Source organism: Pantherophis guttatus, chromosome 1 (genome assembly GCF_059756535.1).
Source record: "Pantherophis guttatus breed Tessera chromosome 1, ASM5975653v1, whole genome shotgun sequence".
NCBI classification, from domain to species: Eukaryota; Metazoa; Chordata; class Lepidosauria; order Squamata; family Colubridae; genus Pantherophis; species Pantherophis guttatus.
This window is the reverse complement of record NC_142063.1, coordinates 260,713,735-260,735,456: the sequence shown is the minus strand read 5'-3', so window position 1 is coordinate 260,735,456 and position 21,722 is coordinate 260,713,735.

Genomic DNA, 21,722 nt, shown 5'->3' with positions numbered 1-21,722 from the left:
GGGTTCCATCCTTATGACTAATTAAACTTACTTGATCTTAAATATAACTTCTGGATTAAAAGGTGGCATGAAACCCTGAGCTCTATAGTCAGCCTTCTTGAATGTAAGTGAAATGCAATAGTACTATTTTATCCCAACATTCTAAACAAGCTGATGTATGGAATTAAACTCCAGTTCTCAATGCCTCAGGAATATGGTGCCACAGCACAACATGCCTGTAAATCTAACTCCCATGTGTTACAAACCATTTCATTCAAAGGACACTCCATTGCTGATCTTATTATACCGTGTTTCCCCCAAAATAAGACCCTGTGTTATATTTTTTTGAACCCCGAAATAAGCGCTTGGCCTTATTTTTGGGGAGGTCTTATTATTTTGGGGTGCATGGAGGAAACCAAAGGAAATGACTGGGACTGGCTGCTCATGCATGTAAATGTTTTTGGGGAGGGCTTATTCTTAGGTTGGGCTTATTTTAGTGCATGCACTCAAAAGCCCGATTGGACTTATTATCAGGGGATGTCTGATTTTAGGGGACACAGGGTAGTCATCCTAGAAAAAATAAATTTCTCCAATATAATTGAGCAAAAGATTGCTGAACTCACACACGTTAAAAGTTTTCAGGCTATCTCTGAAGGTTTCAACAAACACAATGGATTTTTCACATATTACACTTGTGTACTTGTGACTTGTCCCTCAACCACAACTTGCATCTGCACAGCTATCCTATCTTCTATCCTCCACTGCCCCCTTATAATTGAAACCCTATACCAATCTAGTTACATCAAAGGGATTGTTTGAATTGCCTGTAATAGTCATATTCAGCAAGGATAGAGTTTGTAAAAACACAGGTTGTAACCTATAAAATAATATACAGTTTTTTACTCCTTGCTGCCAACTTTCATCAACTGTCATTAATTATAAGCAGTTGTAGTTTCAGAGCCCCTCTCTGGAGTCAAAACATAATAGCAGTGACAAAGTGGAAAAGAGTTCTTAGAAGGCCAGAAGGAAACAGCCTGAAATCAAACCAGTCCTTTTCAAAACAAGGATCAAGAAAGTGCTTCTAACCCTATTAAAAAGCACATGCAGGAAAAAGATGCTTTGTTTAGTTATAAATAGGGTTTGGAATTGACATATAGTAGTCACAAAAAATTCTTTCATAAAAATTGATTAGCTTTCCTATAATAATCCTGTCAGATGTAAATGCCTTATTCTCCAATGTGTAAATAATGTATATATGGAACATCAGAGGTTAACTTATTCTTTGGACTTTAATGTATTCATAACTTACCACTCCCATTCCTAGCTCCACCCCTTGTATATATAAGGAGCCACCCTCACCATTCTCGTTGCTTCTACCTCGAATATTCAGTGAATATAGAATGCCTATCATAATTAAAAAGAAATATATTTAAAGCTTTAACTTCTATTATCTTTATTGAGTCTGATCCTGAAAATATTGCAACAAGCTGGTAGCAGAGGATGGTTAATTGACTCAATAAGTAATTAAAAAATGTCCAAGAAAGATAGGCCCAACACCAGGGCCTACAGCAAAGAAATAGAAACTGATCAAGAGATGATCAACGAATCCACCAATGCGATTTCGAGAGAATCCGAAGAATACACCACTGAAGAAGAAGAACTAATGAGTGAAAATAATGACCAGAAAGAAATCGAAATAGAAAATAACGAACTCAGGTCAGAGATATTAAAGATACTAAAAAGCCAAAAGAATGATGAAAGTCTCATCGCGGACCTCCAGGAGATGCTGAAGAACAGCGGAGCAGCGAGAGAGAAAAACGTCATTAAAGAAAAACCCAAAGATCAAAAAATCGTAAGTGAGATGACTACTGAGAAAATAGTTGTTAAAAAGAAAAGATGTGATCCCGCGCGAAATTTTGAATGGCAGCCATCTTGGTTTCAACGAACTTCAAAAGAGAATGGAGCAGAGCCAATCAAAACGCTCAGTTCAAAATTTCTGGCGCGAAAAACACTATCAGACGAAGAAAGTGAGAAAGAAGTCTCAAACTCTTCAGATGATCCAAAATCAGAAAGTGAAGACGATTTAACAAAATCTCAAGTAAAATCAGCAATGAAAATGCTTTTTGCTGCTTTTGGGCCAAGACTGAAAATTACCAAGACATCTACGAAGAAGCAAGAAATCAAACCGGCGACTCAAGACCTGCACGCTCCCATCCTGACTTCGAAAGCGACGACGCCCGAGCCCAGAGAGCCATGCCGATTTCGCCCTACACCACAGACAAAATCGAATACCAACGCACACAAAAAGAAGAAAAGAACCGTCACCACCACCAGAACCCCAAAAACCGAGCCAGAGACCGACTCATCTGAGGAGGAGCGGATCGAGAGAGCTGAAAGGGAGAGAACCTTCCACGACGCCACCAAAGAAGAAATGAACAACGCGCATGTGCGAAACTACGTAGACGACCCAGAAGGACTTGAACTGGCCAGAGAACCGCGCAGACTCATTGCAAGCATCCCAATGCCGTTCTGTAATTTCCTGCACTTGAGAGATCACGGACTGCCCCAGGTTGTAAGTAATGGACAGAATAATGTAGGTAACTTACCCAGTGACTTCCCAAAACTTAGAATTGATGGCATTAATTTACAAGAGTGGTATCAACAGCTTCAGGTTATTTTCATGAAAGAAAATTTACTATTCTTTATAACTAGCCCTCCAAGAAGACCTTGGACTTTAAAAATAGATTGTTTACATCATAGAGCATTTTTCATAATAATATCTAGCGTGTCTCCTGCAATGTATCATAGCATCAAACCAAACCTAACTGTATCAGAAATAATTCAATGCATGTTTAATCTATTTCACAGCGATAGCGTAGCTACAACCACAAGAATGTCTAAGGATTTCTTTTCCTCTAGAGTAAAACCAGGGGTTTCTATAAGTGAGCATTTGATAAATCTAAACAAAATAAGAGCTGAGCTACAATTGAGGGGGGAAGTGATTTCAGATCAAACAATGAAAAGTGTTATTATCAATTCACTTGATCCATCATGGGATAGCTTTATGTCACACTTAGATACCATTAATTTGGGATATTTATCCATAGAAAGTCTATCTAACAAATTGATAGCAGAAGACAATTCAAGAAAAAATCGATCCAGTAACCAAACAGACCACAAACCTTTTAGGAAAGTAGTCTTTCAAGATAAACATAATGAGGCCTTTAGATGCTACAATTGTGGATCCAGGGAACATAGTAGAAGAGACTGCCCCAAAGTCTCAAGAGAGAGACATAGACCAGAATATAGGAGCAAATATAATTACAGACAATCTTCCACAGATAGACACAAATATAGAAGCCCACCAAATTACAAAGAAGGTAGAGGGGGTAGAGAAAATTCAAAAGAGAGGAAATCTGGGTCACTGAATGGGCTAAATAAACAAGACAGCACCAGAACACAGCAGGATGAGAATAACAATTGGCTTATTGACTCTGGTGCAACAAATCACACCACCAACAACAAAAGTATATTATCTTCATTTATAGAAGATAAGTTTGTGATAAAGGTAGCTAATCAAGAAAAGGTTCAAGTACTAGGCAAAGGAAATGTGACCTTGCCTGGTCTAGGGAAAATAGAGGGGGTATTATTAATCCCAGAAATACCTCACAACATACTAAGTGCCATAAAATTAAGCAGAGAATCTGATATCAATATAGTTTTCTCAAAGGGGAAAGCAACTATAGAAAAGAACAAAACAAATGTAGGTACTGTAATGATAAAAGGAGGTCTACCCTATCTGATAACTAAAGAAAGATGTTTACATAACATTGATTCAAATATGGAAGATTGTATTGAAGCAGATGATGAAAATGTCAGTAACAGTGACAATGATGAGTGTAGAATAACTCATGATCACAAAAACACATACAAGGAAAAGAAACCAAAAATAGGTAAACCAATTCATGATGAGTGTGCTCACATCTTACACAGGAAGTTAGGACATGCAAGCTTTCCTGTAGTACAAAAAATGACTGAACACGCAGAAGGTGTCAAAATAAAAAATTGTGAAAATTATTTGGAATGCTCAGTATGTAAGTCCACCAAACTAAAAACCAGTCCCAGACCAAAAAAATCTAACAGATCAACTAACAATATTTTTGATTTGGTACATATGGACTTAGTTGGTCCATTAAGTCCCTCAATTACCTATAGAAAACGTTACTTCCTAACAATAGTGGATGACTACAGCCGATATGGTTTTGTTTACACATTAAAGCACAAGGATGAAACATTTCAGAAATTTAAGGAATTCTACAAACGTATAGAAACACAACATAATATCAGAATAAAGCAAATTATGACAGATAGGGGATGTGAGTTCATGTCTAAAGAATTCTCCCAATGGTTAAAGGATAGAGGAATGTTACATTTCACGTCCAATCCTTTTTCTGCATTTCAAAATGGAGTTGCAGAGAGGAAAAATTCCACACTACAAACCATGATTAGGTGCACATTAGAGGATGCTGGTTTAGGCAAACAATTTTGGTCAGAGGCATTACATTATTCGAATTACACTCAAAATAGAACCTGGTCCAGTATTGTGAATAAGACACCATATGAGGTGATGTACAATAGAAAACCCAAATTATCACACATGCACATATTTGGAGTCACTGCAGACGTACACATACCTAAACAATTGAGGAGAAAGGGAGAAAACGTATCCAGGAGATTAAGATTCATGGGATACGAAACTGGAACCAAAGGGTACAGATTTATTGATAGTAATAACAAATTTATAGTATCCAGAACAGCTGTGTTCCATGAACAGGCCAATTGGTCAAAATTGCACCTTAATGAAATATTTCCTAATAAATGTAAAGATACGATATCTTGTGAGGAAGGAACAACAGAAAATCAAAATATTAACAAAAGTAAGAACAAAACCAAAACTTGGACTAATAGTCAGCATAAAATAAAGACAGACACATTAACAAAAAAGGAAGCTAGATATTTGCATGATAACCATAGCAAGCCTGAAAGAACTATTAGAAACAATAGAAACCAAATACCAAATAAATACAAAGATTACATAATGCATATGAATGGAGAACAAATAACACCTAATACATATGAAGAAGTATTGAAACTTCCACATGAAGAAAGAGAAAAATGGGAACTAGCTATGGAAAAAGAGATGGAAAGTTTACAAGGATTAAATGTATTCACACCTGCGATCGCACCTAAGGATAAAACAATTATAGGTACCAGGTGGATTTATAAAATTAAGAACTTAGAAGGAGGCAATACCTTATACAAGGCTAGACTAGTTGCACAAGGCTATGCACAAAAATATCCAGAAGACTATACTGATACATATTCACCCACAGTGAGAACAGAGAGTGTCAAAACAGCCCTTGTAGTAGCATCTGCACTCAATCTGGACGTATTCCAATATGACATACAGACCGCATACTTACATGCAAAATTAGATAAGGAAATATATGTAAGAGCACCACACAGTCAATACACTAATAAGAACGAAATTTGGTTATTAAATAAGAGTCTGTACGGATTAAAGCAATCCGGCAAAAGATGGTACGATTGCTTGGTAAAAGTACTTAAGACCATGGATTTCAACGCCACCACTGCTGATAACTGTTTCTTTGTAAAAAAGAGTAATGATCATATTGAATTTGTATTAATTTACGTGGACGATATTTTATACATTGGAAAGCATAAAGAGAGCAGGGAAATCTTTGTAAATAAGTTAAATGAACACTTCTCACTGAAATCTCTGGGTAAAGTGAATAAATACCTTGGTGTGCAAATTAACAAAACTAAAAGGGGATTCAAACTTACACAGAAAGATAAAATCATCGAACTCCTAAACAAATGTAACTTAAATAATGCTAAAACCTGTGACACCCCTATGCAAACTGATTTTCTTAGAAACACTGATGAATCTTCCCCTGAGTTTAAAGACAACACATTTTACAGATCAGTTATAGGTTCACTCCTTTATATATCTAATTGGACTAGGCCAGATATTGCATTACCTCTCAATCTATTGTCAAGATATGTTAGTAAACCAACCTTGTATCATTGGGAAGCTGTCAAAAGAATTCTAAGATATCTGAAGGGTACATTAGATTTTTGTTTAATGTTGGAACCCAATAATGACAGAGAACCAAAAATTACTTGTTATGCTGATGCAGATTGGGCTGGTGATACAACATGCAGAAAGAGTACTTCTGGTTATGTTTTTCTATTGAATGATTGTCCAGTTTACTGGTATACTGGTAAACAAGAACTAGTGGCCACTTCTACTACAGAAGCGGAATATGTTTGTTTGTCCAAAGCTGCAAATAACCTTGTATGGTTCAATGATCTGATCACTGATGTTTGGAAGAAACCCACCTTACCATTTATTATGCATGAAGACAATAAAGCGGCCATTGAAATATCCAGATCCGATGCAATTGGACAAAGGTCCAGGCATATTGATATAAAGTTTAAGCATGTGAGACAACTGTCTCAAGACGGATTCATTAAAGCAATACATTGCGATACTTCTGAACAATTAGCTGACATATTAACAAAACCCTTACCTTCTAAACAACACAAATATTTAACTTCTAAATTATATGTATTATATTGTCCTGAATCAGAATGTAATTGGTGTTGTGTAACGAACCGGCATTTAGAGGGGGATTTGTCAGATGTAAATGCCTTATTCTCCAATGTGTAAATAATGTATATATGGAACATCAGAGGTTAACTTATTCTTTGGACTTTAATGTATTCATAACTTACCACTCCCATTCCTAGCTCCACCCCTTGTATATATAAGGAGCCACCCTCACCATTCTCGTTGCTTCTACCTCGAATATTCAGTGAATATAGAATGCCTATCATAATTAAAAAGAAATATATTTAAAGCTTTAACTTCTATTATCTTTATTGAGTCTGATCCTGAAAATATTGCAACAAATCCTATCAGACGTTTATTATAAATTTAATACATTTAGGACTGGCCATAGCTAATAAAAAATGGAAACAAGCATTTGGTTCGCTGGTTAGTTTCCTGTATCACTGAAACAAAGTTTACTTTAAGCAATGCTTGATGAAGAATCTGTATAATCATTCACACGTAATATTTAATCATCAGCTGCATTCATATTTTATACTAAACTGAAACAAACCAAAATTACATTATAATTGCTAATGTTCTGTTGAACCTAGTCAATAAGTCCACCAGTCCATATGCTCAGAGAATTTTCTATTAATAAGAGAGTGGGCTAGCCCAATTACTTGTAGGCTTGATATGGTAATCTAAAGCAGATTTCAGATATTTTGCACTTCAACTTTCTCATCAGCCTATTCAGCATGGCAAATAGCAAGAAATTGTGGGAGGTGTAGTCCACATGATTTGGAGAGCATTTGGCTTTCTAATTCTGGTCCTCCCAATTTGTGTGCTTTAGACTATGTACTCAACTTGTTTTTTTAACTTTAATTGGCTCCCTATTTTCTTCATTATTCTCTGAAGATGAACAGTTTATCCAAGATAAATTTTATCTTAAATCAATGAGTTAGCTGTTTGGTTATAGGAGCAGGAGAACTAGGTTTTCCTCTGATACTCAACATAGTTAATGTCCTTAAATTCTCTGAAGCAGATGTCTTCAAACTTGGCAGCTTTAAGACTTGTAGAATTCTGGGAGTTGAAGTCCATAAGTCTTAAAGCTGCCAAGTTTGAAGACCTCTGCTCTGAAGTCAAAGAATGTATCAATTTTACAGCTGATAAAATTGTAAAGCTAATCAAGTTTTGGATGCCCCAATGTATATTACTGGTCTACTAAAAGCCAGGAAACAATTTCTGTTTTTAATGAAAGATTTATTAAAGATTTATTAAAAGAGCATGTGGGTTTCAACTGTACATAGTCTCTACTTTGCACAGAACTTTCTATTGTAAATTAATATTTACTTAATTTTCCATTTCTTTCTCTGTCAGAATTATTATTTCCTAGAAAAGTTGCAGATTAACATAACAAAAATAAAAACTGACAGATTACAATTTTAAAAAAATAAAGAAAAAAATGCAGCCAGTATTCACTACTGTAGTATTATTTCACTTACTTTACACAAGTAGTTGCATATATATCTAAAAGATCCTTCCCGGTGTATCTCTGGAGAGATATTTCTTTTGCTATGCTGCAGATTACGTCAATGTTTTTCATTCCAACGCTTCAATCCTGAAAGTATTATCTGAAAATAAACTCCTTGAAATATAGGCTCTATAATTCATTCGCGCTTATGCAGGTCAGGGTGAAAGTCTAAAAATGTTGAACTGGAACTTTTTCTTCTGCAATATTTTAATCTAAATTCATGTCTTAATGACTTGTAATTGTAAATTTCTTTATTCTCTACTGTAGATAGATGTAACTTGATTGTATCTTTTTATTTATTGAATTTATAGGCTATTCCATTCCAGTTGATTTTGGCAGCTTTACAAAATTAAAACTACAATAAATACAAAACAACTCCAGCAATAAAAAAAACAGTGTTCATTCTCCATCCAGGAACATTTCCACATGGATGACTCTCTCTAGGTGTTTAACAGCATAGTTCTGTGCCTGCCTGGAGACTATTCTCATTTAAGTGTTTATAGGATTGCAGCTTAAAGAGATCCACATATTCTGCCTCCAGCAAGCTATGCAATACTTGTGCACCTTCCAAGTACTCAAAGACCATGGAAACCGATTAACTTAAAAAAAGCAAAGCACTCAGAAATTCTTATACCTTTGAAAATAAAGAAAATATTATTTCACATTGAATAAAATAGATGTTCACCTTTTTAAGAAATATAATAAATCCTCTATTTGAATTCTTCCCGATTACCAATTTTGGAATATATATTGGAATCACATTTTTAATATAAAGTTGTTTGTTTCTTTACCTGGGTTCTACTCTCAAAATTTAGAAGTCATGTATCAGTGGCTCACATAACCTGGTTACTTGTTTGGAGCACCAGAGATATTCTGCTCCACCTCTCCAATGCGTATACTTTCTTATTATTATGTTATGTATATATTCTTATAATTCATATATATACATACATATATATATATATGTATCTGATCATTAAGACTTAAAGAGATGAAAGAAATCAGTTTTAGAATAGGAGGTTGAAATCAAACAATACAAATATGAAGATGTGCACCTAATTCAGGAGCATCAGTTTGAACTTGGCCAATAGAGGCCAGGAGAACTGTTTTGCACAAGCAAGGAAGTTCACTATCTGAATCAGCTGGGGATAAATGATAGGTTACAGAGCCAAGTGGAGAACAACAAGAAACAAACAGATTGGAGATTTCACCCTAAAAGAGGAAGCCAGAAAAGTGAGAAGATAACTGCTAAACCGGACTATGCATCAAGACAATTACAGTTACCTTATTCATTATTTATTAAATGTATATTTATTTATTAAACTTATATGGCAGCCATCTCACAGTCAAGCAGCATTTGCTGAGGAAGGGAGAAAGTTGGATGGTTTAAGTAGCAGAATGATGAAATTCATCCTCACTGAAACAGTTTAGCCTTGCTTTTTTTATTTTTTATTATTAAATTTATATTGCCGCCTATTCACACATGGCGGCTCATGTTTAATATCATCACCCTACCAGTGTTACAACATCTGTATGCTGTTTCCTGAGAATATAAGTAAAAGACGTCAGATGTTCACATAGTGAGGGGAGGGGACATGTTTACTAGATATTCAGAAAATAAAGGAAATAATTTTTTGGAACCTCCTTGCTAGTTGATGGTTTGGTGGCAGGAATGGGTAAATGAATTCTGTAGGAGTTACAAGAGATTTTGCCTGAGAAATCCCTAGGGGAGTTATATTTCAAACTCAGTCTGCCTTTTAGATTACAGCAATGTCACACACAAAAATTACAACAATGTTAATTATAATAATAACAGTCCTGTAGGGTTCACTGATACAAAAGTCTATTATATTGCTATTTTTTTAAAAAAGTTTCTGTTTGTTAAAAAATAACTACTTTATCTATAACAGGGGTGTCAAACTCAATTTCATTGAGGGCCACATCATGATTGTGTTTGACTCCAGGGGGGCAGGGGGCATGGGCAGCTCAACATCACTCGTGTTGTTTTTGACCATGATGGCTTCCTGCAGCCCGCTGCCAGCGAAAATGGAGCTCGGAGGAGGCGTGTGCAGCTCCCCTGAGCTCTGTTTTCACTTGCAGAGGCACCATGGGCCAGTCCTTTGCTATTTCCAGGGCGGTCCTGCGGGCCAGATCTAAACACCCTGCAGGCCGGATCCATACCGTGGGCCTTGAGTTTGACACCCCTGATCCAGGGGTGAAATCCAGCAGGTTCTGACAGATTCTGGAGAACTGGTAGTGGAAAATTTGAGTAGTTCAGAGAACTGGCAAATACCACCTCTGGCTGGTACTAGACTGGGGTGGGAATGGAGATTTTGCAATATCCTTCCTCCAGGAGAGGGGAGGGAATGGGGATTTTGCAGTATCCTTCCTCTGGAGTGGGGTGGGAATGGAAATTTTGCAGTATCCTTCCCCTGCCACGCCCACCAAGCCACGCCCACAGAACAGGTAGTAAAAAAATTTGGATTTCACCATTGCCCTGATCTATAAGCTTATTTTTCCATACTAATACATTTCTAGCTGATGTAGAGAGGGATCTTCAAGTTAGAGGCAGCACAGGATCTTTTATCCTTGAGGAGTTTTTTATTATTATTATTATTATTATTATTATTATTATTATTATTATTATTATTTCCACTTATCATTTATTCATTATTATGAAATAAGAGTTCTTACAGTTGTTAAGTACTAGAACTCAATACTTGTAAATCAACTAACAAGGGCTTAAGTTAATTCATACAGAAACAATCAAATGAAATATGTCTTGATTTTTAATGTTATGATTATTTCAAAGTTTAGCTCGTAACAGCTTTGGAGGTAAAACCGTTTGCTGTGACCCAAGAGACAGTTTACAATTCTTTGAGATAAGAAACTGAAAGCCACTGACATATCAGAACTAGGAAGAAAATATGACACCATACATCAAAATAATACAATCTGTATGAAGCCTTTACTAGTTTCTGTAGCCACCTTGTTAGAACAAGCAGTGGGTAAACAATGTCCTGCCGGCTATTAAAATGCCATTCTGTGTTTACTTGTGGAGCCGGGTGGATGGAGCTGAGAAGGGGGAGGAAAAAAAAGAAGCAGCTTTGTGCTCTGTGTTTTTGATGTCATTTTGAAAGCATGTTCTATAGAAATAATGCCTCCAGAATACACTTAAAAGTTCACTTTTCCCAAAGAAACCTGATTTACAATCTTTCTCCCTTGCATCGTTAGAGAAGTGATGCGTTCATTCATCTGAGCTTAAACCACAAGCTCTGTACTCTGACAATATTTGTCTTAGCTGATACATTTTCCATGCTCTGAACAAGCAGCCACTTTGAAGTCCACCTCTTCCCAGAAGCCCGTGTCAGCAAACATATCTTTCACCAACCGGCACTAAGACATATTTTTTTAATTATCCGCCTGAAACCACCAGCAAAACATATAACCTTCAAGGAATTGATTGATCTCATGGATCACTGTTTTCCCCACTGTGCATATCACATATAGACAAAACAGCACAATCCCCACAGATATCAGGTTTTCAAATGCAATTGAAACAGACAGAAATGCAAAAAAACCCTCCACACTGACTCTTGCAGACATGATCAGCAAATGCATTTTCTGGATATTATATTTGCCTGTCATGCACTTTTAATGGCTTCGGTTGGACTATTGTTTTCTTTGCCCTCTCATCTCTTCAGATCTAATGTCAGGCATTTTTGGAAGCCTTAGCAAGGAATAGGAACTACATGCACATCTTATTTAAATACTTACATCTTAATTAATTCTTAATTAGGGGGAACTCCGTGGAATTGTTTGTATGTTGTAAGCAGCTGTTGCAAGCTGTACTATAATAAGGGATCATTAAACTATGATTCCAAAAAAAGGATCTCATAGGCAAGATACAACCATTGAGGGAAGAGCTAATGCTCTGACCAGAACATAGAAGCCAATAGCTCCAGTTTACTCATGGAAAGGTTTTAGATTCATCACATTCTCTACTAAGGGAAGAGAAGGAAGTATTTTTCATCTATGTCTCTGTGCACATTACAGATACAGCTGTGTCTGGAACTAACTACCCAAACAAAGTAAAGTAGTAGTTGATAGGACAAATGACATATGTTTTTTTTAAAAAAAGGTTAGCACTCATAGAAAGTCAGCACCCACCCATCCTCCTAGAGAATGAAATGTTTTGGGGAATATAAAAAAAAGGCAGGATAGAATATTTCCCCTAAAGGACAAATGGTGTGTGCATGGGGGAGGGGGGATCTTAAGGGAGGCAGAAACCAACCCCAGTCTCCCTACCCCAAGCAGAAACTGAGGAGGCCACCTTTTAGAAATGCAGATTTGGTAATCCATTCAGAAAGACTGGGGCAGATAGAAACTTCAGAGAAGAAACAAGCCAAAGGTTGACAAGATTAGCTCAGACAAACACATAGGATTTGTATTTCCCCCTTTTGCCTATAGAGACAGCCATGACCCCTAAATGACCCCCATAGGAATCTAGAAGGTATAAAACCCACCCACTCTCAACTCCATTTTGTTACCTGTCCCAGAACTGCATACTGTGTGTGTGTTGGTTCTGTTCACCAATAAACAGAATCTTTCTTTCCAACCAGCCTCCATTTATTTCCATCTTGGACTGGATCTGGATTTTTCTTCCAACAGTTTGATTATTGCCCCCAGTCTTAGAAGGTGCTATGTGGATGCTTCTGTATAAAATCTTGGCCAATCACAAAGTTATACATGTTGACTTTCCAAATATCACTAACATAATATTTTATTGGAAAAACTGGGAGTAAAAGCAGATCAATTATATAGTGGTCCCTTATACAACCACTATGATTCAGTGGTGCTTTGGTAATTCTACAGCATGGACTGAGTTCTACTCTTTATAACTGAATCACATATGCTGAACCATTGGCTCCAGATTCTTCCACACCCATCTTCCATAATCAGAGACCAACTACAAAAATGCAAATCTGCCAAGTTTGGCTTGTGAAAGTTGAAAACTGTTTTTGAATCTACATGAAAATGAATAGGTAATTTGGGTTACATTTCTCTAAAAGTATGCATGTTTCTTTTCATGTTTGCTTTATACAGATTTTTTTTTTCCTGCAGGATAATGGATTTTTGCATTTTATTGTTGTGAATATATCCATTTCTATAGAACATTGACTGTAATGTGTTTTTTTTAATAAAAGTGACTCACATTGCAACCTTAGGAAACAGCAAAATTGGAACAATAAGTAAGTTTTGATTTGTGTCATTTTCAAAAATGCAAATAATACAGATGATATTTGCATTTCCATGCAAACTAAAACATTTTAGTCTTCTTTTATTCTTCCCAAATGTCTTTGATTTCCTGGAAGCCTTGAGCAAGCTTTCTACCATAAGTTCTGAAACTGCCTAACCAATTCCTACATTTTTATATGTATCCAAATTTAGAGGCCAGCATCTCATTCAAATAAGGGGAGAGGGAAAAGAGAGGGAAATAGTACATAATTAAATAATTTTGTGACATTATTTTCCTAAAATCCTTGGAATTTAAAATTATGCAATGTTTCCAAGTTATTCAGATGATAGGCCTTGAGCTTGGCAGGGTTCGGTAGTATCGCTGTAACTATTCCAATGGCAGCTTGAGGTCTCATATGAAAACAGAGTCAGTCAGTTAGTGATTAAAAGCAAGAAAGTTAGGTAGAAATGAAAATAAAAGAGGGGGGGCAATGTTGTACAGGAATCTGATTAATTTCTGGACATGTCACAGAAGGATTTTTTTAAAATACCTAAAATGAAAATTTCCTGATTCAGACTTATACACTGAAGGTCAATTATTAACCAAATTAGTTTAGCAAGCTAACAATAGGAACATTTATATAATATAAAAATATTGTCCTTGTGTATGAACGATGTCTAATAATTTTCACTTTGAAACAATCCCAATTTGAAAATGGCAGACATGAAGTAATAAGGGTATTAAAATTTTAGACCAAGTTATTTCTGATCTATCAAGTTCATATAAGTTGTTGCAAGAAGAATCACGTTGTCTAAAATTGTAGAATGGCAGTTGATTCAATTAAAGCAATTTTTATTTCACAGTTTGGGCTAGATGTGTTAGCAATATCTGATTCACCTGCATTTTAAATCCATAATTCTCCTTTACAGGCAATGAAATAGTATGGTTAAAATGGATATTAGCTAATTGCAAGAATTTTGGAACAAAGAATTAGATACATACAACAAATATAAACAGAATAGACAGATTGAGCAGTGTAATTTGTTAAAGTGTGGTTGAATTTCAAAGCTATGCTTAAAAACTGGGTAGATTTTTGTTTATAAATAATGTTTATTAATAGGGTAAGGATATGGTTCTTCGTTTTTATTTTTATTTCTAATTTTCTTTTCTTACTAAACAGTAGAGAAATACAAAATTTCAGAAGAAGATTGTTTAGAGTCACAGTGAAAGGAGAAAAAAAATAATATGGACATTTTTCATGAACCACCAGTACCAGAAGCCTAGATTAGCATAGTTTTATTTGTGGATAGTCAAAAGAGTGTTATGTTTATTGTAAGCAGAGTACTGAATTTTTTTGAAAGTTTGCTTTCAAAAAAAGCAAACTTTGCTTTTGGAATCTAGCGTTAATATTTATCTAGAGAAAATTGATGGCTTCTTTCCTCCCTCTTCTTCCTCCCTGCTCTTCTCTTTGAATGCACACAAAAGTGTACACACACACACACACACACACACACACACACACACAAACCCAATGCACATCGCACATAGCCTGAGTCCCACAGTTAACTCTTAAACACTTAACAGGAATGACAGTCCCTTTTAACTAGATCAAATGTTTACCAGTGATACCTGCATCAATAAAGCAAACAATTCGCTGCCAAGTGCAACCAAACAAGATGAAGAAACCTGAATGAATAAACAAGACAAGACAAAATTTTCCATCTGCGGATAGCTGAAAAGAGGAGCTGCTTTGACTGATGGATTATACTGGAGCTTCTTTGAGTGATAGGTTATACTAAACTTTTCTTGCAACCATGAAAGTAAGTTTAAAGGGGAAGGCAGGCGGTTTTCCTCTTCTGTTCCTGACACACGCAAATTTACCACTAATGAGAAGCTTAACCGAGTTAGCAAATTTGCTCTCTAAACCCCTCATGCATTTCAATGATATGTAAAATCCTGGTCTTGTTCTCTCCCTCTGTAACAAAATGCTTTTTCTGTTCATGCATACAGCTGTAGCATAAATACTGTGTAAAGATCCTGACCCTACCTATTTTTGCTCTGTAGCAAAGTCCATCTCTGGATAACTGTTAATAGTTTAAGGAACTTTGGGGAGGACAGCTAATATTGACTTCTAGCTCTCCCAGGTTGACCTACAGAGGGAGAGTGTTTCTCCTCGACTGCCTTTAAAATAACTGCTTGTCTTTGACCTTCTTGGTGTTTTTTGAAAGCCATGCCACAGCCAGATCACAGCTTTTGCATAAATATCAATAGTGTAATGTAATGTAATGTAATGTAATGTAATGTAATGTAATGTAATGTAATGTAATGTTATAATATAATATAATATAATATAATATAATATAATATAATATAATATTCATACTATAGTATTAATAGAATAGAATAGAATAGAATAGAATAGAATAGAATAGAATAGAATAGAATAGAATAGAATAGAATAGATTTTTTTATTGGCCAAGTGTGATTGGACACACAAGGAATTTGTCTTGGTACATATGCTCTCAGTGTACATAAAGGAAAAGATACATTCATCAAGAATCATAAGGTACAACACTTAATGATAGTCATAGGGTACAAATAAGCAATCAGGAAACAATCAATATCAATATAAATCGTAAGGATACAAGCAACAAAGTTACAGTCATAAGTGGAAGGAGATGGGTGGTGGGAATGATGAGAAGATTAATAGTAGTGCAGACTTAGAGTAGTAATTAGTTTGACGGTGTTGAGGGAATTATTTGTTTAGCAGAGTGATGGCATTCGGGGAAAAACTGTTCTTGTGTCTAGTTGTTCTGGTGTGCAGTGCTCTATAGAGTGCTCTATAATGCTCTATAAGTCCTTTAGGTATTTCCTATTTTCTGTATGGAATACAAGAAAGGACTTGACAGAGAGGAGGGCAGTTCTGCAATATTAGAAAATGATACAACTGCTTTAAAGAGAATCAGATGGTGGAACCGGTCATGACTGACAACCAGTTTATTAGTTTTAATAAAAACAGAATCCAAATTCTATATATCCAGATTTCCCCATGATGGATTGTATGTACTTACTCTCTCTTTCTTGCCAAAGATTTTCCATCAATTAAGAAAAGCAATCTGATGACTAAAAGTGGTTTTGACAGTGGTCTCTAGTCTGTACCATAGGCAGATTTTGTCTAGTTATTTTTCAATTGCTTCTGGTTTAATATATTTGAAACACTCTCCAGGTGATTGAAAATGACACTAATGTTGACAATGAAAAGAACATTAGAATAAGAACCTAACATAAAAGATCTGCATAATTTGTGTAATAGTCTTTGCTGAAGGAATTAGAATGAATCAATGCCTAAATACCTTTTTGTGTTTAACTTTATTTTTATCCCAACTTTTTTTTTTAAATTCTGAGGCTGATAAAGATCTAAACTATAATGAACAAAAAACCTGAGCAAAAATAAAATAAAACCACGGACACTAAAAAAGCAAATCATATATTTAAGTATTGCTATTCTCTCTCTCACACACACACACACCACCATTCATCTTTTTTAATAAAAAAAATGTTCTATAGTCTGGATTAAGTATATATCAGAGAATAAAAGAAATATTGTCAATGTCTATGGAGATGTTCCATCATCCAGGTCATGGTTGTCCCAAAGGTGCTTTTTTTCCAAAAGGCAACTGGGCTTTCTTATTTTTTTTTCCCCTTTGAAAACATTTCAGTTCTCATCCAAGAAACTTCTTCAGTTCTGAAGAAGCAGCTTCTTGGATGAGAAGCTAAAAGAAGCTAAAGGTTTTTTCAAAGGAAAAAACCAAGAAAGTCCAGTTGCCTTTGAAAAAAAGCACCTTTGAGAAAAGTATTGCTAACACACACATTTGAAGATTATTATTTTTTTACTAATTTTCCTGAGGTCTGTGATTCCAAATTATGAGGTTTCAAAATTCCCCATGTTTGGCAAAGGGAAGTGTAATATTAATAACAATATTCACAATCTCAGATTATAATTCTGATGTTTGCTTAGAGGTAATTTCTTAATTTCAGCTGGTCTTCCCCAAAGCAGTACCAGGAAATATGGCCTGATGAGAACAATAGCCAAGCAATTGCTTAGGAACATGGCAGGTTCTGTGTTGCTTAGCTAATGCTGCATAATACCTCTATATAGTGTCATACAGTTGTCCTGAGGATCAAAAAACTTGTGACATGTTATGTATCCTGGTTGGTGACTATGTACAATATAATATCAGATGCTTAGATAATGTGCAACATCTTACAGTCCCTCATATGGCTCATTAAAGCCATAGGTAAGGCAAATCAGCAATGGTTGCTCTTTTTTATTTGCCAAATGAATTGCTCAGGAAAGATTTCAGTTTTGTCAGCACTTTAGGACACAGAAACCTTAAGACTAAAAACAGAAACTTTCCAATTATGTGTGACAAGTGACACAATGTCTGGCTAATCATTTGATAAGCTTTACCTTCTTTTGTCAAAGCTGGGCTCAGTATGATATTTCTGGAATAAGCAGGGTAAACTGTCTTCAGACCTAGATTGTTTCTTCAGTTCTTGCTCTTGCAGAGTCTTTACAACGTGATCCACAGGAGAAAAATTCTTCCCAAAGATGCATTATTCTTTGCTCTTTTGGAGAGGTTCTGTGATTTTTAATTCAGAAAAACAAAATATATTCTAGATAAGCTTTTTCCGTGGGCAGAAAAAAGAAAGAAAGAAAGAAAGAGATGAGCTGTAGAATATAAACATTATAGCTATGACATCTAAAGGCTATTAAAACTCAGTGAAGCAATTAAAAATGTTACAGGGTGATTTTCACTGGCCATTAGAAAAGGGTAAATCTGTATTGAGCTAGATCCTGGTACTTACCTGGACAAATCTATCTACAGTAGTTTTCCTGGCAACAATGTGGAAATAATTTTCCATTACCATCTTTCGAAAATATTATTCCCAACTTCCCAGTCTAGACTAAGTCTAGAAATTTCCTGATAGACTCATATTCAATTTCATATTTGCAGGGGTCATAATCATACTAAGCAAACATCAGAATTATAATTCTTATTCTTATTTTGTTGAGATCTGTAGAAGCTAGAAGAAACAAAAAAAAATATCATTACTGATTCATTTTAATTTGTGCCATATGAATGGAAAACCACTGATTAATGATTAACTGTTGGAGTCCTGGGCACCTCTAGTGCTGGCACCACATTACTATGTAGTCCATGTTAAGACATATTTTCAAAGCATTTCTTAAACGTTTTGGTGGAATGGTTTGGTAGAAAAGAATTTTCCATTCATCAACATCACTGCTACAGAACAAATTCTTGTTTGTTAGTTGGAATAACTCTTCCTCTATTTGCTTCCATTATTTCAAGGTTCATAGCTCAGGTCAGAGGCAGAAAGCAACTGGACACCACAGAATAAAATGATAAAGATACCTCCATATCACACCAGGAGGATGCACAACAGGATAAATGAGAGGGGGAGGGGGAGAGAGAGAGAGGAGGAGAGAGAAAGTGGGGGAGAGAGAGCAAACACTGTCAGAAAGAATATATTTATGAGAACTGCGGTGAATTTAAATATTGTATGAAATCATATTGATTGCAGACAAAGGAATTTCCAGCATATATTTGTTTGCCATTCTCTCCGCTCAAGGAATAGGTGGTTGCTGATAGTACAAAGAGGCGTCTAAAATGCCAACAGTTACAATGATTACAGATTTCAAGGTATTTATTATAACCTCACCTGAGCAGCTTAACAAGACCCATGAGTCTGTCAGCCTTTTTTATTTTAAAGTATGCCGCATTTACAAACATGGTACAATTAAGAAGTAAAAATGGCTTGAGACTGAAATTTAGTTCAGAGAGATTCCAGCAGGGAAAGTGTTTTCATAATCATTTATTGGCTTAATTTAGAACCATGGTTTGTTGAATTTTAAAAAAAAAGGTTTTCTTAAGATGTTTTTTTGGTTTGTTTTTACTCTTCCAGAACTATTTATTTTATAGAAATTATTAAGAACCTTTTTCAAACCTTGTGCTACTAAAAACAAATGTCACAACCTCCCTTCTAAAAAAATGTTTAGCCTTAGTCAAGAATTATCCAATAATTACAAATATAGGATTCCTAATAATCATCTTGTAGGTTGTGAATCATGAGTGACCCTGATGAGTAGCAAACAAAACACATCCAATTCCATATGCCTATTAAGAATACCACAGAAATGTTTTGCTGGTATTATTTTTATATGTTAATGTATTTATAGAATATTAAATATTCTAAACACTGTGGAAGTGGTGGCTATTGTAATAATGTGATTAAAAGCAATATATACAGTAGCAAAAACAGAAATAAAAAATGCCAAGAAGTTTCCATTTACCCACTGTTACTTGTTCTATAAATGGACAATCATCCGAGACATCTTAACCAGATTAAATGCTAATCTCCAGCTTCATCAGTTCGCTCTGCTGACAGAAGAAAATAGAGCTATTAGATCCAGGCTGCAAATATCCAGGCAAACAGAAGATGGACACAAAGGAATACAGACAATTCTAACTCTTTGCTTCCATGGTCATACATATTTTTCTATGTCATCTCCGGTAGCCCTATTCATGCTGACCTCAAATAACTGAGTTCCAGTAGATATGCTCCTCTACTTATCCATACCAACCCCTTGAACCCATAAGAGGACCAGTGTGCAGTGCTTTTTCCTATGATGCCATGGGGTTTCTGCAGCTGAACAGATGAACTTCCAGGTCAACCTCAGCTCAGCTAAAATTGCTGTAATATAAATTCTGACAAATAAATAGTAGAGCTATAAGGCAAGCAATGACCACTGCTGAGAATTCTTATCTCATCTTATCTTGACTTTTTCCTATCTTGTGAAAAGGTGAAATGGTGTGGTATGAACTAATAACTATTGATAACTGAGGGCTCTCCTTTCCCTTGTGGAAGTCAAGGTGCCATGGCTCCTGGACAGTCTTTCATCTTGCTTTTGACTGTGTTTTCCCCTTCCCTGCAAAATAACCATAGCAAAGCAACAAGGATGAGAGTAGGTTGCTGGCTGGAAATAGATTTTTGGGGACCCCTTTGGTCAGAGAATACTAAGGGAATACTAAGTGTTGCAATGATTATACCTACAGAATAACATTAAAATGTTTCTGAGGTTAATGTCTTTGTTTTTTGCTTGTTAATTTTAAGTCCAGCTACCCTCCCATATTCTTCTATTCTTGCTAATAGTTTAGTTCCTGTTAATATTGGCTGTTCTATAATAAAACCTTACAAATCAACAAGAGAAGGAATTAGAACATAAAATGGGTATACAAATGACAAAAAAGGTAAACTATCTAGGAATATGGCTTACTAATGAAGGATCATTGATTAGAGAAGATAACTACAATAAATTGACAAGACAAATAAAAAAAGATTTAGAAATTTGGAGTAAATTACAATTATTGTAAATAAATGGAAAGATTGGAAAGATTGCCTCGATTAAAATGAACGTGCTACCCAGAATCCGATATCTATTTCAAGTGATTCCGATAAAACCGGGGAAGAACTTCTTTAAAGATTTCAATAAATTAATTGCAAATTACATCTGGCGGGGGAAGAAAGCAAGGATCAAAATAAAACATCTACAAGATACAAGGGAGAGAGGAGGACTAGTACTACCTGACTGTGAAACATATTATAAAGCATCATCACTGATTTGGATTAAGGACTGGGTAGAACTCAAAAATAAAAGAATACTGATGCTAGAAGGATTTGATCTACAAAAAGGGTGGCACACATTTTTGTGGGAGGGAAAAGATAAGCAACATGGATATTTCCAAAGACACATGATCAGACAAGCATTGTTCCAGACATGGCAGGGGATAAAAAAGACACACAATTCTGGAATGGCTATCGACTATGGAGGCACAGATTTACCCTAATGCTATGGACATTGCCAAAATGAAAGCCTATAAAGACCTGCTAAATAACCAAGGGGAACTAAGATCGAGACAAGAACTGAAAGAAATGGGTACAGACATTGATTGGTGGCCATACTTGCAAATAAAATCTAGATATAAGACACATTCGGCACAATTTGGATTTCAAAAAGGACCATATGAATTAGATAAAATTTTACAAGGGACAGACAACAAATTGATAAAAAAAACCTACAATTATCTACTAAGATACAAATTAGAAGAAGAAGTGGTTAAAGAAAATATGATAATTTGGGCGAAAAATTTCGGATATAACATTGAATTGGAAAAATGGGAAAAACTATGGAACACAAATTATAAACTAACAATGTCTGTACCCTATAAAGAAAACATGTACAAAATGTTCTA